Here is a 15,901-nt window from a genome sequence, read left to right as displayed (position 1 = left end):
AAGGCAAGAGCCAGGTGCTTATCCTGGTCTCCCATGGGGTGCAGGGCCCAAGCACTTTGGGCCATCCTCCACTGCACTCCCGGGCCACAGCAGAGAGCTGGCCTGGAAGAGGGGCAACCAGGACAGAATCCAAAGCCCCAACAGGGACTAGAACCTGGTGTGCCGGCACCGCAGGCGGAGGATGAGCCTATTGAGCTGCGGCGCCAGCTAAACTCTTAATTTTTATGACAAGAATTTCCAATTGACATTCATAGTTAAATCATTCTGCTGAGCTGTCATTTAATGTACAAAAAAATATAGTGCCTCACCTAAAACTACATTATTGCAAAATTTCAGTTACAGGCCTTTGGGACATCTTTTAAAAGTTCCTTCTTGACAAAGACTCAAAGCATTAAGCATTTCTAAATTAAGATTTTTTTTTTCCAAACTGAATAGCTTCCTATAGAGGATTTATCAGAATTCAGATTCTTTGATAATACTTCAGATGGAAACATGACAAATGGCTTACTTTTATCAATCAAGAAACCTATATTTTATTTACCTATTATAAAACTTTCCAACAAATCTCATTATGAAAATAGAGTAAGTTATTTGCAATAGGCTGTATCAACTTTGTGCCAAAAAAAAAAAAAAGTTAAAAGGAAGCAGGTGCTCTTGGTAAAATATGAGGTTTAAAATTTTCCAGTCTCTCTCTCAAGTACACATTGCACTCAGGACATATATTCTTTCTTTCTTTCTTTTTAATATTATTATTTATTTATTTTAGAGGTAGAGTTATATACAGAGTGAGATACAGAGAGAAAGGTCTTCCATCTGCTGGTTCACTCCCCCAAAGGCCACGATGGGGGCCGGCACGGTGGCATGGTAGGCTAGGCTCCAACTGTGGTGCCAGCATCCCACATGGACATTGGTTCGAGCCTTGACTGCTCCTCTTCTGACCCACTTCTCTGCTTATGGCCTGGGAAAGGCCCAAAGTGCTTGGGCCCCTGCACCTGAGTGGGAGACTTGTAAGAAGCTCCTGGCTCCTGGCTTCAGATCAGCCCAGCTCTGGCTGTTGTGGCCATTTGGTAAGTGAACCAGTGGATGGAAGACCTTTCTATCTGTCTCTCCCTTTCTCTGGCTGTAACTGCCCCTCAAATAAATAAAATAAAATTGTTTAAAAAATGGCTGTATAAACATGTAATATAATGTCAGGTCATGGCAATATGGCTTAAAAAGACAGCCAGGGGTCAGGGAGGAGGGGGAAGCAGGAAGGAGAGTAAGGTTTTACATAGGTTAGTCAGAGAAACCTGACCTGATCAAGGGAATCAACCACAGGGGGACTGTGTGCAACTGAAAACACAAAAACACCAAGACCTGAAATAGGAACAAGTGAACCCTGTTTAAAAGGAGGAACATCAAAGTGATGCAGCTGGAATAGTGTGAATGGGGCAGACAGCAGAGGAGAAGAGAAATAGGGATCAGCTTGTAGATAACAATAATGATAATGATAATAAACACACTTTAGAGTTTCCCATGTGCCATGCACTGTTCTACTGGTATAACTTTGTTAATTCATTAAAGCCTCCAACAACTCTTTAAGGTAGAAATGAGTATCAGATTTTTAATGATGAGAAAATAGGCACAGAGGGTTAACAAGTTTGTCCAAGCACATAAGATTAATGTGCAGGGTGAACCTAGTGTCTTTTTCTAGAGACCAGAATACTATACGACACCATCAGTCTCACCCACAAGCTGAGGATGACAGAAAGCCCATGGAGGGAGTACAGCAGGGGAGTGCCATGACAATCACTGTGGTGGTGTTGTGTGGAGCAGACTGTGTTAGGGCAGAAGACGGCTTATGATGTTCCATGCCTAGACTAAGCACCAAGCACTGGAGCCATAACCTGAACACGACCTCCTCCTGTCGCCATCCTTCCTGTGCTGCAGCAGATATAAATATCCATCCTTAGAGCACAAGGTCGTGACCCAACCTCAGCTGCTTCAGTCCAACCACTCTGGGAGGTGTGACTCATCCACCTCTAAGCCCTCTCTGCTTCAAACCACTGTCCCCTAACTTCACTCCCAACTCCAACATACTCTTTCCTCCCTTTTCTACCAAACCACCTCCGAAAGTCTAACCTTCCCACACTCAACCTCAATCAGTCAAAATATAAAGTTCCAAATTCTCCATCACTTAATAACTCAGTGAAGCCCTTAATACAATACATTTGCTGTTATTACTGGGATCTCACCCACACAGACTCTGTATTTACCAAAACAAATAGGTTTTCTGTTTTAAGGACATATTAAGCACTACAGGCATGATGAGAGAAATAGGAAAGGTCTTCAAAAGGTTCACTGAAAATACATATTATGAAAAAATACATAGATTTTAACAACATTTTGCACAGAAATAAACCTATGTTTTTAATCCCATTTTCTACAATCTTTAAGTACCCTCGGACCATGCTTAACATTAATTTTGCCAGGCTATACCATTCAGTGACAGCAGATCTAAGTCTAAATTTCATTCTTCTGATTTAATGGATTCAGGACTTTGGGGAAGGCTGAAACTGAATTTCCCTAAACTATGAAATGACAATAATGTAGTTCAGAAAGCTGTGAGGAATACATGTGCATGGTCCCTGAACCTGGCAATATTAGGAATTAAACAAGTGAGTTTTAAAAAACAATTTTAATTTCTTCCTTCTTGCAGAGGGAGCTCCACTTTTATATTAATACTCAAAAGCACACTCTTCTCATTTCCTTAGTTATATTTTTAAAATTTGCTTTATTCTAATTTCTCATAAACATACATAAATTAAAACAAAAGAAGATTTACATATGTTTCTGAAGCTCTGCTTTCTTAGTCAACATATGCTGAAAGTTGAGGCCTCCAAGATAAAATTTTTACTGAACAGTCATCATAAGCTAAGCCACTACGAGCATGACACAGTGTCACACATAGCCTTTCCATACTCCATGGGTCTTGGCTGGAAGGTCATCGAAAGGTTAAAATTCTGTCAATGAGTTTTAAGTCAGGTAGAGACACTCACATCTCCTTACACAATGAGACCTGAACATTGAATACCGACTTCAACTTGAGAATCTGTCTGGAACTGTGTAAAAACTTACCAGGTGTGATAAAGGAGTTGAGATTACACATCCTACTTTTTTCTTCCAAATATTTATTTATTTTTGGAAAATTTATTTATTTATTTGAAAATCAGAGTTACACAGAGAGAGAAAGAGAGGCAGAGAGGCCGAGAGAGAGAGAGAGAGAGAGAGAGAGAGAGAGGAATCTTCCATTCGCTGGTTCCCTCCCCAATTGGCCGCAACAGCCGGAGCTGCACAGATTCGACGCAGGAATCAGGAGTTACTTCTGGGTTTCCCATGCAACTGCAGGGGCCCAAGGACTTGGGCCATCTTCTACTGCTTTCCCAGGCCATCGCAGAGAGCTGGATTGGAAGTGGAGTAGCCAGGACTCGAACCAGCGCACATATGGGATGCCAGCACTGCAGGCAGTGGCTTTATCTGCTACAACACAGCGCCGGCCCCATCCTCCAATTATTTAAAGAGAACTATGCATACTATGCACACCTTTTACTTCTAATACCTTTTACTTCTAATTTAACATCAAATTCTGGGTCCTTTAAAGTGTTAATTTTACAATGCACCTGAAGTTAAAGATTCTGAGAAATATACAATCATTATAAAATATAATGTTTGGAGGCTGATGCTGTGGCAAAGCAGGTAGAGCTGCCACCTGTGCTGCTGGCATCCCATATGGATGCCAGCTTGAGTCCTAGCTGCTCCACTTATGATCCAGCTACCTGCTAATGGCCTGAGAAAAGTAGCAGAACATAGTCTAAGTGCTTGGATCCCTGCCACCCACGTGGGAGATCTGAATAAAGCTCTTGGATCCTGGCTTCAGCTTGGCTCGGCCCTGCCCAAATAGTCACTTGTTCATCCAACCAGTGGACGGAATACTTCTGTCTCTCTGTCTCCCTCTCTGTAACTCTGACTTTGAAATAATAGTAATAAAAAAAGTCTTTTTTAAAGAAATACAAGGCATGACACAAAAACATCCTTTGGTTACTAGGAATAAATTATTACTTTGATCTTAAAGAGCTCATACAACCTGGATCAGGAACTTTAATATGTAACTTTGTTTGAAGGGGGTTACTCATATTCAACTACACCAAATACTTGCTGGAGTGCATCTAAACAGTCTGATAGTGTTAATTAGAAGTACTTCAGAGAAATATTTCTGAAACATTCCTTGCTCTTGAGCCTAAAGAATAATTTCAAAATGCTGGATGCTCCTTGTGGGTCCCTCCCCCAAACTGCTCTTACCAGAAACGAATGCTCTGTCCAGCAATTAGACTGCTCCCTGAATCTTTACTAAATCGCCAACTTACCATTCACTAAACTGAGCTCAGTGAGAGTACCACTGGCATTCTACTAGATAATTTTTTGTGATGGTCTATCCAGTGCACTGAAAGAATGTTTGCAAGCCCTGGCTCTTGGGTACTAAATGCCAGTGGCCACTTACTTTTTTTTTTCACCAGAATTTAACAATCATCTTTTATTTATTTAATCATATACAATTCTTAAAAATGCATGAAGTAATCTGAACACCTCTTTTCTCTTAGACTCCAGAATAATAAAACCTGACTGAGTAAAACTGATAGGCAAGAGGGTGTATTCAGGATCATTAAGCACAAAAGCAAACTAGCAACCATCTGGAAGACAGCTTCAGTAAGCACTCTGAAGGTGTTCCAGCCAGGCAGAGTACCTGTACTAGCTGACACACATCAGTGAACACAGTGTGCACAGGCCCACACTCAGACAGAGGTCTGTGGAGTATGGAAGATCCATGAAGCAAGTGCTACAAGCATACCACCCTCCCAAACGTCACCACCACCGTCCTTCCTGTGTGGACCCCCTACACCATCAGGTGATTTCTAGGGAATACTAAAATCTGGTAGGGAAATTTGCTGAGATTCACATTTCAATGTGAAAAAATAACATCATCACCCCTTTGATTGGTATTTATACCTTAAATAAAAATTCCCATTGGACAAAACTAATTTGTAAGGGATTAGAATAGAACTGAAATTTTGTCCTGGATTCACCCTGGCTTTTACACAACAAATTAAAACAGTTTCTGCCTGTACATTCAGAAGCTTGATAGAAAATGAGGTCAGTTTGCCACAGTTGCCACAAGAAAATACCTTAAAACCATGCTTTTATTCTCGTTAGTGTTTTGCTATAAAACTGTCATGAAATCAACAGTCTCTAGAAAATGAATGTCCATAAATACTTGTCCATATAAATTTAACCTTAAAAATAAAACTGTTTTAATATCTCATTCCTTGAGAGAAAAACTTCAAAATTCGTCCCCAAACACTATTATATAGGGGCAGATAACCTATGATAAGTCCTATGTAGACTCAATCGAACACCATTTTCAAAAGCATTCTTCTAAGTAGAACCTGTAATTAACTTCACACTAAAGCAATCCATTTAAAAGCAGAGGGACCCTAGAAATTCACAGTGAGGAGACTGCATTTTTATTTCTAAAAGGCTCGCATGCTTTAATCACAATAGCGATCTCTGATATCGAGTTGTCACAAGACTAAACATCATAAACACACCACACAGTTTGCTAACTATCCGTAACCAAGCTGAGAGAGGACCATATTTAAGAAGTTTCAAAAGTAAAAGGCAAAGAGGACTACAACCCCCAAACAGCTGGAAAAGGAAATCAGAATGCATTCCCCAGATCTTCCAGACAGCTTACCTCATGGAATTCCAAAGAGTTTCTTTCTGCTTTGGCCATGATTGGATCCATCATTTCAAAGCAGATTTAGAAAGCAGCAAGAAGATATATGTTGAATTCTCCTTAAAAATCAGGCACTTGGCCTACCTACTTGGCAGCTTCATTCATTGCAGTGGCCAGGACTGAAGTCACAGGGGCCTGGTGTCCTAATGCGATTCTGACAGTTTCCGGAGATCACTTCACTTCACTTCACTTCTTGCTTCTCCCCCTCCTCCAAAAAAAGTGCTAAACATGAAATACTAGGTGGAATTTGCACAGGCCTCTACCTGGAGACTCCTGACCAGCTAGGAGCAACACTGAAAGCCAATCCCGCCTCTCATCAAGTCCTATCACTGTTCAGGCATCCTAAGAAAAAAAAAACATAATGTATTATGTCCCTTTGGCTAAGGCAGTCATGGCCACACCCCTGTGAAGGGTACAGGATGCAATCGCCCCATCCTCCCCTCAGCTTCCTTCCTTTGCTTTTCCATGGGAGAATTCCAAAGAATGTGCTCTGCGTACACACACACACACACACACACACATCCACATACAGAGTGGGCTGGTGTCAAATAAGCTGACTGCTGTCACAGAGAGGGGAGTTTGCTGTTTCATTTTCTCAGAATAGAATGGCCACTATCTGGGATCTCCGGCTCACTGTCACCACTGATCAGACGAAGCATTCGTTGAAGGTTATTCAAATAGGCTTGACACAGCATTCACTCAAGGTTACTCATATAGCTAATCCAAAGTGGAGTTTGTGGAGGACAGTATGGAGATATCTCAGAAAGCTAAAAATAGATCTACCATATGACCCAGCAATCTTATTCCTGGGAATTTACCCAAAGGAAATGAAATCAGCATATGAAAGAGTGATCTGTACCCCCATGTTCATTGCAGCTCAGTGTACAATAGCAAAGATACGCAATCAATCCAGATGTCCATCTAATGATGACTGGATAAAGAAATTGTGCATGTGTGTATGTGTGTGTAGTATAGACTACTACTCAGCCAGAAAAAAAAAAAAAGTGAAGCCCTGCTTTTTGCAACAAAATGATGTAACTGGAATAAGCCAGTTCCAAAAAGACAAGTACCATATACTTTCTCTGATCCATGGTAACTAATAGAATACCAAAAATGTAATGTATAGGTGTGAAATCGATATTTTGAGTTTCAGTGATTATTTATAGCCCTTGTCTCTACTGTTGAGGAACAGTGTTTTTTCATCTTACGATTTGTTGAACTCTTTACTTAGTATAGGGTTAATCTTATGAGTAAAGTAAACTGAAAGTACATCATTTTAAAAATTAAGAGAGGGAATAAGAGAGAAAGGATGAGGAAGAGTGGGAGCACAGGTGAGATGGAGGGTAGGGGAAGAAGTATCACTATGTTCCTAAACCTTAATGTATGAAGTACATGACATTTGCTTACCTTAAATTAAAAAAATAACTAAAATTTTTTCAAACACTACACAGCTTTTATGAAAATGCAAGCATGTGCTTATCAATCCAGAAATTATTTTCAGACCTCACTTTTAATGCAAACATCGATACAATCATCAATCTAGACAGGGCACCTATGCTGCAAACAGCAGGGGTGGGGGAATCCCCAGTTCAGACCACTTGTTCATTCAAGGACCACCTGAAGCTGTTAGCCCACCTGCAGCAGCCACTGCAATCATTAAGTGCTGGCTGAATGCAGAAGACCATCTTCTTCCAGCAAAAGATGAAATGTCCTCACCTGTGACATGCATTTCCTGTGAAGTGAGAAACACTGATTTCAGCTCTATGCTACCTTTGGTGGCAATATCCCTGAAACATCAGGGGCCACAGCGTTGGGCCGTTCTGGAACCGGATGAGTTAACACAGAAATCCTGGCATTCCAGAGGCTTCTTCTGGACATACAAACCCAGTCTCATTTTAGAACAAATCACTATGACTTTCCAGTGTGTCTTTGCAAATAAAAACAACAGCAATTATGTACAGAATGCCAACTATGCGCCCTGGACACAAAAAGGTGCTCTTAAAATAGTTTCTAATGACTGCCACTGTACTCCAAGGATGAGGTCAGGAGCGTTATCAGGTGCATGTTACAGTTGAGGAAACTGAGGCTCACAGAAAGGTAGTGACAGCAGCTAGGATTTGAAGGCAGATATGAATGATACCCAAACCCAAGCTAGTTTACAATGCTCTGCCCCCTCAAATAATACTCCTGAAAATGCCAGCAACCTCACTGATTCACAGGTAACCAAGGAGTCTGTGGTGGCTTCAGTCACCATTAGAAAATTTTAAAAAATCAACCTAGAATGGACTAATGAAATCCTCTTATTAGCATCAAAGGTGTTAGGGTCTATAATCAACAAACAGGCATCTCAATCAAGTAAGCATCTCTTTTTCCACCCCTGGTTAAGGAGAGTGTTTAATGCTGAACTCCCGAGTTTCTAGACCACTTTCTAGTTATTGACCAACAGATTCTGCTTGGGATAAAGGTTCACTCAATACTCAGGGCATTGCTCTTTCTAACACCCACTTCTGGTCTCTGGACCCCACCTGCTGCTCCCACCACTCTGGCCATTCAAGCCATGATTCTTTGTCTTGCAAATACTTTTTGCCAGATAGGCCACTTTAACTGCACATAAGGTTCTGCTCCACCCATGTGTTACCATCGTCCGTATGTGACAAATAGGCTATTTCCCAGTAGAGAGGAGACTATCTTCCACCAGCACAAGCACTGTCACAATCAAACTAGATTTTTTGCTGACTATAAAACAGACTTAAAGTGCAAAGCAAAACAGCTTAGACGCTTATTGGGCTTATTTCTAAGGCCATCGTGGACATTTACTCTCTCATGGGTTTTTTAAGATTTATTTATTTATTGGAAAGGCAGAGTTACAAGAAGAGGGAAAGAGGAAGGGGGAAGGGGAGGGAAAGTGTAAGGGAGAGGGAGAGGAATCTTGCATCTGCTGGTTCACTTCCCGAAATGGCTACAATGGCCAGAGGTGAGCCAGGTCAAAGCCAGGAATCTGGAACTCCATTGGGGTCTCCCATAAGGGTACAAGGGCCCAAGGACTTGGGCCATCTTCTGCTGCTTTCCCAGGCACATGATCAGGGAACTGGATCAGAAGTGGAGCTTCCAGGACCTGAACTGGTACCCATATGGGATGTTGCATCACAGGCAATGGCCTCACCCACTGCTCCACAACACCAGCACCAGTGGCTGTATTTTTTAAACACATTTATTTTAGCCAGCACCTTTTCAGTCATAGGATATGGATAGAACTGTAAACTGCAGAAGCTGCATGAATGAATGACACAACTAAAGTAGCCTAAAGTAGCCTATTCCCCAAAGTTTGCAGAGCACATACTGTGAGGAAAGCAGGGAAGAACAGAGACACAATCCTTGGATTACAATACAACCAGACAATGGAAAAATTCAGCAGTGTCTCCATCTGTCTTTATGCTGGCATCAAAAATACAAACCAGAACCAAGGTTAGCACATCAGGAAGGAACAACCCTTTTCCTGAAAAGCCTATTATGAATTTCCTTTGTTTTTATGCATTCTGCATGCCTCTGAGTATGACATCATTCGTATACATTATTTAAGCCTCACAGCATGTGTCTGCCTGTCTGCTGCAATTTTTATTTGTGGTTTTTTTCTTCTGAACTTGTATTCATAAAGTAGCCAGATGATTGCTCATCTTATTGACACTCTGTTGTCAAATTTCCAAAATCGTCCAGTGTAAGTACATATCGGTTTGTCTAAAATCCAAAAGATTTTTGAAATATCTGAAACTATGAGATTGCTACTAAAATATCAAGGGTAATATACTAAAACACCTCAAATTGAAACCCAAATTGGCCCAGACATATGAAATATGTGTCTTTAAAATTTAGCTTAGGAAGTAGTAGAGAAACAAATTCAACAGAAATAATAATGTCTACTATCTGTAAACGATTAAGAACTTACTAGAAGAGCACTTCAAAATGTTCACAGAAAATGGAATGAAGGGGTCAGCATTGTGGCGTTGTGGGTAAAGGCATCAGCTGTGCCACCAGCATCCCATATGGCCACTGGTTCCTGTCCCAGCTGCTCTACATCTGATCCAGCTCCCTGTTAATGGCCTGGGAAAAACAGCAGGAGATGCCCAACTATTTGGGCATCTGCCACACATGTGGGAGACTCAGATTAAGTTTCTGGCTTCAGCTTGGCCCAACACTGGTCATTATGGCCATCTGAGGAAAGAACCAGTGGATGGAGGATCTTTCTCTATCCCTCTCTTTCTGTAACTCTTTCAAAATGAATAAATAGATCTTTAAAAAAAGAAAAATGAAAGAAAACAGAGGGGTCGGCACATAGTATGGTAGGATAAGCCTTCACCTGCAGTGCCGGCATCCCACATGAGTACCGGTTCATATCTGGCCACTTCTCTTCCAATCCAACTCTCTGCTTATGGCTTGGGAAAGCAATAGAAGGTGGCCTAAATGCTTGGACCCCTGCACATGTGTGGGAGACCTGGAAGAAGCTCCTGGCTTCTGGCTCTGGATCAGCCCAGCTCCAGCCTGTTGCGGCCATTTGGGGAGTGAACCAGTGGATGGAAGACCTTTTTGTCTCTCCCTCTGTCTGTAACTTTACCTCTCAAATAAATAAAAATCCTTGAAAAAAAAGAAAAGAAAGAAAAAGGAATGAAAAAGTAAGTTTATTTTGGCGATAAAAAGTTTTGAGACCTTGCTTAGGGGCAGACTCGAGAACGTGGTGTACCCCACAATGACGGGACCTGGGTGGAAGGGTCTGAGGCCACGGGGCTGGAGGGGACTAAGCTGCCTAGCAGCAACATGCAGGTGAACTCCGTGTGCCAGGGCCGCAGTCAGCTCCTGGAGCTGGACACCACCTTCAAGATCTTGGCCAGTAATCACGCAGACGCTCACAATCCCATCCATTCCTCCCAATCCAGAATTATTTTGAAGCAAATCCCAAATCAGTAAGAACCACAAATATTTCACTCAATTACTTAATGCTGCCAAAGGGGAAATTGGGAAGAGGCTAAATCTGGAGAGGAACTATTCACTGAAACTCACGAGGATGACGTCTCTAGGATTGATTCCCCCAGACACACATATAAAATTTGAAGCTCCTCCTCCTTCCTCAGTGCACATAGGCTAACTTTTGTGCTGAGTGCCCCATGGAAGACAAGCACAGCATTCCTTTGGGGCAGAGCTACACTTGGGAGGTCAGATGTGCTGGAGGGACTCTACACCTCGAGATCCTTCAGCTGGTGCTTCAGAGTCTCTGCCACTCGCTCCCCAGGAGGTGCAGAAGGCCTCTCTATTCCCTTGTGTGGCCCACGCATGGGGCTGTCTGCTTGATGATGTCTACACAAAGTGCTAATAGCTTCTCTTGGATTGGGCAAGCAACCAGTGGTGGCACCTGGAGAACTTCTGCCAAAAACTTCCTCACAGGATAGGTGTGGAGAACAGCAAGGCTGAAGACACAAGAGGTGGCAGCAGCTCCTGTTCCATCTAGCCCCACTGCAATCCTGAGGAGCAGTGAACAGATGCTGCTAAGTTTCTACTGATGACTCTGGGATCCTGCTTGGGTGTCCTTACGACTTCACGAGAAGTGATTTTTATTTTCCTTAGGGGAATGTTTTCCTTAATGACTTTAATATTTGTTTTATTTGCAAAAAGATTGACAGTAAATTTGGGTCATATTAAAGAACACATGTTGGCGGCCGGCACCGCAGCTCACTAGGCTAATCCTCCGCCTTGCGGCACCGGCACACGGGGTTCTAGTCCCGGTCAGGGCGCCGGATTCTGTCCAGGTTGCCCCTCTTCCAGGCCAGCTCTCTGCTGTGGCCAGGGAGTGCAGTGGAGGATGGCCCAAGTGCTTGGGCCCTGCACCCCATGGGAGACCAGGATAAATACCTGGCTCCTGCCATCGGATCAGCACGGTGCGCCGGCCACGGTGGCCATTGGAGGGTGAACCAATGGCAAAAGGAAGACCTTTCTCTCTGTCTCTCTCTCTCTCTCACTGTCCACTCTGCCTGTCCAAAAAAAAACAAAAAAACAAAAAACAAAAACAAAAACACCCCACATGTTGGCAATGGCGAAAAAAAAAATCCACAGAAGCCACTTTGTTTTGAAGTATCGATGACAGTTACCATGCAGCACTACCAGCCCTTGTCATAGTCATAACTCCTCCCACGCTCCCTTTCCTTTGCCCCCCTGAAAACAACTAATTTAAACAACTAATTTCAATTAGCTTTTTTTTTTTTTAACTTAACAGAGCTGAATTGAGACCAATGTATTTTTCCTGGATTTTCTCTATCTCAACTTCCTGCATTTAAACTGTGAAATAGAAACTTTTGTCACTACTGACTGAGATGATGAGATGTTTGAGACACACAGTTGCATAATGTAGGAAAATGACATTTAAGGTTTGCCTGGTTGCCATGTGATGTGATCAGAAGCTTGAAATTAGACTTAATTCTGAAATTTGACTTGATTGTAATTCTCACTTGATTCTGGTACTGAATGCTAGCTCTTCTCTGTGTTAGAGATTTGAAATGGTGTTGGTACTGGTTGAGATGTTATAGAAAGATTTACTTATTTGTAATAAAGGATTTGTTACAGTCTGATTAAAATTGTTTTGAAATCCATGCATAGTGTTTCCTGGAATGCATTTTACATGAACTTTTTGGAGACCCCCCCCCCCAATGCCAGGCAATATATGTATATATCCATACTCCTTCATTTAATCTTCATAGTAGCCTTCTGGGATAGCCACTACAACCCCCAATTCACAAATCAGGCAAATGGGAGATAGATTAAACATGTTCACAAACAACTACATGGCTAGACACTAGCTGGATTTCAAATCTATGGTCTCATATGATGTCTAAGATCATCCACACTTTTGCCACTGTTCCCCCCATGGTAACTGACCACCATTCACCAAGGATCTAGAACTTCATTCGGTATTTCAGAATCATTCACCAACAGATTTTGGGCAGAATTTTTGGAAGTGTATTAAGCATTAATATCCCCAAGATGAGGAAATACAGCTCACAGAATTTTATATTTAATTAATTTTATTTACTTGAAGGAAGCAGAGATGTCCTACCTGCTTGCTCACTTCTTCAATGCATATAATAACCAGTAATGGGCCAGACTGCAGCCCAAAGCCAGGAACACAATGTCAGTCTCCCACATGGATGGCAGGGACTCATCTACTTGATTCATCTTCTGCTGCCTCCCAGAGTGTGTTTAGCAAGGAAGCTGGAATCAAGTAGATTGGGAACTGAACTCAGGCCCTCCAACACAGGATGTATGGGATGTAGCTGTCTCAGAAGGCATTTTTAACTCTGCCAAATCCCCATCACCAGACAGTTCCAGTAACTATCAAGGGCACACAATAGCAAAGCTGAAAGATACAAAGGAAAGTTTTCCAGGATTCTGTACAGTTACATACAACAACATTGCTGTACTATTCTGAGTTCAAGAGGAATAATTATGGGCATGTTATATTTCTAGGGTTTTGGCTGTTTTTAAAAAAAAAAAAACTGGGAAAATATTAACATGCTTCAGAAGGGAAGACAGCCTCTAACAGACTGATTTTCTCACGTTAGGTGGACAAGGAAATCTCTTCAAGCCAAATAACCAACAATGGGATCCATTGCTTTTTGAACAAAAGTAAATGCAGATGCAATGTGCCAAAAACTTTAACAGGTATACACAAATAAGAATGAATAAGATTGTTTTCCTTTCAGTTAATTCCACCACAGAAATGAAAACTCAGCTAAAGCAGAGTCTGCTTTATTTGACTGGTACATTTATTTAATCTCTCAAAACACTTTTCTGTATGGGCAAATTTCATAGTAACATCTAATCTATGAGTGTTATATTTTTCCTTGGTGATAAACTTATTAAACCCATATTAATGTAAAGGCAAGAACTTTTAAGTGAAATATTAAGATGTTGATATATAATCTCACTTCTGTCATTTAATTTACAACAATTTTGTACACAGTTAATGAGTTCATACCCTGCTACATTTATTCCATATAAAATTTTATTATTATAAATCATGGGACATTTAAATAAATTTTAAGCATGTTAAAATATGTAATAAAATGAAACCAACAGAGAAGAATCGAAAATTATTTCATTTGTAGATGTATGTTCTTTGTTTCTGTCTGTAAAATGGGAACATAACCTTTTTCCAAAAATGTTTTACATATAGATGAGATAGCAACACACCCAATAATATTTCCTGAAGTTATTCTGCTGAAGGAAAATATTTAGAGACCATTACATTCTAACTAATAAATATTTTCAAAATTGGCATTTATAATTTTGCCCTTAAATTGGACAATTCAATTCCAACAAGACATACAGATTCTGAAACCCTGAAAGAGTAGTTCTCAAGTTTTATTGTACATTAGAATTATGTGAGACTCGTGTTTAGAATTCCAACTCCATAGAGGAAAGCATGGAAAATATGATTTAGTCAGTACAGGATAGGTCTTAAGAATCTACATTTTAAAAAATCCAGATAATTCTCATACAGATGAACTTTGAGCCAAATTCAGAGGCCCCAGTTTAGAGTCTAAAAATCTAATATCCCATTTATTAATGAAGACGTGGATGTGAATGTCATATTTGACTTTGGATATTCATTTTATTAGAAAACTCAAGGGGCTGGTACTGTGGCACAGCAGGTTAAGGCCCTGGCCTGCAGCATCAGCATCACATATGAGTAGTTCAAGTCCCAGCTGCTCCACTTCTGATCCAACTCCCTGCTCGTGTGCCTAGGAAAGCAGCAAATGGCTCAAGTCCTTGGGCCTCTGCACTCACATGGGAGACCCAGAGGAAGCTCTTGGCTCCTGGCTTGGGGTCGTCTCAGCTTCGGCTATTGGGGCCATTTGGAGAATGGACCAACAGATGGGAGACCTCTCTCTCTTTACCTCACTCTGTAACTCTTTCAAATAAATAAAATAATAATTTTTTTTAAAAAAGAAGAAAACTCAAAAAGAGGCATGCATCCTCACACTTGCAGAATGTGCCCTACCCTAACAATTCTCATGCTGATCATATTCCATACACTTTTAAAAGAAGACTAAAGGAGCATAGTAGAGGACAACTAAGTACAGGAAAAATAAATACAGGAAGGAACACTAACATGAAACTAAAAATTTTAGTCTGTATTTAAGTTGAGAGCAGCAGTCCTCAAATAATAGGCCATGGGCCAGCGATGGTCTATAAACTGGCTCTTAGTGACTTGAGCTGCATACAGAAACTTTAGAAGCCTTTAGAAACATTTACAGAAATTCATCACAATAATTTTCTATCTATTCAATCTAATAAAATTTTGAGCTTGCATTTTATAATACTGTTTTTATTTCTTTTTCTACTAGTTTATTTTTATTCCATTTTACGAAATATAAATGGCCATGATGAATTTAAATGAGCAAAGATAATCTGAAAGGCACTGGTGGTCTCTACATTAAAGGATCTAGTCATTCTTGGTCAGCACAGGGAGCCTCATAGCCCAGGATTCTGATTTAAAGTGTCTTTCTGTGCTATCATATCAAAAGTCTATGTAAGGCTGGTGCTGTGGTATAGCAGGTTAAGCCACCACCTGTAGTGCTGTCATCCCATGTGAGTGTCAGTTCAAGTCCTGGCTGCTCCACTCAGTTCCAGTTCCCTGCTAATGTGCCTGGGAAAGCAGCAAAGGATGGCCCAAGTGCTTGAGCCCCTGCACCCATGTGGGAGACCCAGATGAAGCTCCTGGCTCCTGGCCTCAGCCTGGCCCAGCCCTGAGCCAGCAGATGGAAGATCAAGATCTTGATATTTCTTTCTCTCCCTCTCTCCCCCCCTCCCCCTCCCTCCTTCACCCTCTTCCTCTCCCCCTCTCTCCCTCTCTCTCCTTCCTCCTCCCTCTCTCTCCTTCCTCCTCCCTCTCCTTCTCTGTACCCCTCTCCCCCCTCCCCTTCCCTCTCCCTTTCTCTCTCCCTCTTCCTCTCCCTCTCTCCCTCTCTCCCTCTCTCCTTCTCCCTATCTCTCTTTGTAACTCTGTCTTTCAAATAAATAAATCTT

General features: G+C 41.4%; 1 protein-coding gene across 11 annotated transcripts in view; it reads right to left on the bottom strand.

The window, feature by feature from the left end:
- HECW2 (HECT, C2 and WW domain containing E3 ubiquitin protein ligase 2) overlaps window positions 1-15,901 on the bottom strand; it is a 445,235-nt gene that overhangs the window by 175,055 nt on the left and 254,279 nt on the right. The window contains exon 1 of one of the 11 annotated variants that reach the window (XM_008258860.4): window positions 5,789-7,240. The exons of 9 other annotated variants lie outside the window; for them this stretch is intronic. The gene's annotated coding sequence lies outside the window, so the exon portion shown is untranslated. Of the gene's footprint in view, window positions 1-5,788; window positions 7,241-15,901 lie in introns of those variants that run through there. One more of the 11 variants, XM_070070445.1, reaches the window with a different exon arrangement.

Source organism: Oryctolagus cuniculus, chromosome 3 (assembly GCF_964237555.1).
Source record: "Oryctolagus cuniculus chromosome 3, mOryCun1.1, whole genome shotgun sequence".
Lineage (NCBI taxonomy): Eukaryota > Metazoa > Chordata > Mammalia > Lagomorpha > Leporidae > Oryctolagus > Oryctolagus cuniculus.
The sequence above is the reverse complement of the archived record's forward strand: the minus strand, read 5'-3'. Positions and strand labels throughout refer to the sequence as shown.